At 37.8% G+C, this 2,205-nt stretch overlaps 1 pseudogene; it reads right to left on the bottom strand.

The window, feature by feature from the left end:
* Nucleotides 1–438: 438 nt before the first annotated feature.
* LOC143685078 (metaxin-3 pseudogene) lies at nt 439–1,335 on the bottom strand (annotated as a pseudogene).
* Between the last annotated feature and the right edge of the window lie 870 nt (nt 1,336–2,205).

Genomic DNA, 2,205 nt, shown 5'->3' with positions numbered 1-2,205 from the left:
GGTTTCTCTCTCAAGTGAGAAGGTACATGGTGAACACAGTCAGGGCTTCTCTCTCAGCTGGAAGGGCACATGGCAAATACGGCATCATCTGCTAGCTTTCTCTCCTGGCTTCCGGTTTCATGAAGCTCCCCAGGAGGAGTTTTCCTTCTTCATCTCCAAAGGTCACTGGCTGGTGGACTCTGCTCCATGGTGCTGCTCTCTCTGAATCTCTCTGAATCTCTCATTCTCCAAAATGTTTCCTCTTTTATAGGACTTCAGAAACTAATCAAGACCCACTCAAATGGGTGGAGACATGTCATCCCCTAATCCAGTTTAACAACCATTCTCAACTAAATCACATCAACCAGGGAGATGATCTCATTACAGTTTCAAATATACAGTATTGAATAGGGATTATTCTACCTTTAAGAAATGAGATTTATATTAAAACATGGCTTTTCTAGGGGGCATACTTCCTTTCAAACCAGCACACCTGTTAATGGTGTTCTCCTGTTAACTTAACACACTAAGTGTAAGAATTACTACAGCAATCATATGACTTGAAGGCAAAAGCAGGCACAAAGCATGATGACTGTTAGGGTAATAGTCATTATAAGGAATTACTTCCTTCCTCTGCTGAAGTCAATTTGAGTGTTGGCAGTTTCTGAGGAGGAAGTTGAGGGCTTTGGCAAAGATTGTCATCCACCTGCAATATTAAGCCTAAAGTAACTATTTAAGATGTCATTCCCAAAACAACACAGGTTGTTGACCTGTTTCAAATGTTCTTGTAACATGACTTTAGGAAAGTGCACTTTGTAAAGTGCAAGAAAACCAAATACATAGGCATCCAAGGTAGAAGGCATATCTCCAAAGAAAAACTGAGATGTTCCCAATCTGTGTGACAGAAAATTTAGGCACTCCTTGGCATCTCTGTATATCTGTGCTACCACTTCTCAGAGGTGGTAGAGAGGGAGTTCATCTTTAGTCAGGAGAATCCTGTTCGATGCTCCTTTAGACAGTCTTCCAGGAAGGATCAAACTCAAGGGAAAAGGAATTCATGGCGCAAACCATGGCTTTGTCACAGAAAAGTAATTATCACTGTCAGTCCAGAATGTGTGAAGCACTGCAGGAAGAAGCTCCTCTTCAAGGAGAGCAATGTAAGCCAGTATATCTGCCCCTTATTTTGCCAAGAGTTCATAATCAGCATTATATTTCTGTTTTCTTAAAGAGTTTAGTGTTTTTGCTGAGAACAACATTGTATTCAGTTGTCAACACTGGTACATCTTCTCTTGAATCTCTCCAGGTGTTATCTATAACACTGACTTCCAAGGGTGCATCCAAAAACTTTGCATAAGCCATCACCACCAGAGACTCACTGTGCACCAATGGGAGTCCCCAGCCTCCCACATTAACAATTTGAAAGGGAAAAATCACAAAATCATATTGACGGATGCAGAAAAAATATTCGACAAAGTTCAGCATCCTTTTTTTTTTATTAATTAAAAAAAATTAACACAACATTTAGAAATCATTCCATTCTACATATACAATCAGTAATTCTTAATATCATCACATAGATGCATATTCATCATTTCTTAGTACATTTGCATCGATTTAGAAAAAGAAATAGAAAGACAACAGAAAAAGAAATAAAACCATAATAGAGAGAAAAAAAATTTTTAATTAAAAAAATAATAATAATAATAAACTATACCTCAGATGCAGCTTCATTCGGTGTTTTAACATAATTACATTACAATTAGGTAGTATTGTGTTGTCCCTTTCTGAGTTTTTGTATCCAATCTTGTTGCACAGTCTGTATCCCTTCAGCTCCAATTACCCATTATCTTACCCTATTTCTATCTCCTGATGGTCTCTGTTACCAATGACATATTCCAAGTTTATTCTCTAATGTCGGTTCACATCAGTGGGACCATACAGTATCTGTCCTTTAGTTTTTGGCTAGTCTCACTCAGCATAATGTTCTCTAGGTCCATCCATGTTATTACTTGCCTCATAAGTTTATTCTGTCTTAAAGCTGCATAATATTCCATCGTATGTATATACCACAGTTTGTTTAGCCACTCGTCTGTTGATGGACATTTTGGCTGTTTCCATCTCTTTGCAATTGTAAATAATGCTGCTATAAACATTGGTGTGCTCAGCATCCTTTCTTGATAAAAACACTTCAAATGCTAGGAATCAAAGGAAATTCCTCAATATCAT

The sequence above is a fragment of the Tamandua tetradactyla genome, chromosome 1 (assembly GCF_023851605.1).
Source record: "Tamandua tetradactyla isolate mTamTet1 chromosome 1, mTamTet1.pri, whole genome shotgun sequence".
NCBI classification, from domain to species: domain Eukaryota; kingdom Metazoa; phylum Chordata; class Mammalia; order Pilosa; family Myrmecophagidae; genus Tamandua; species Tamandua tetradactyla.
Note: the sequence above shows the minus strand (reverse complement) of the source record. Positions and strands in the feature narration are given on the sequence as shown.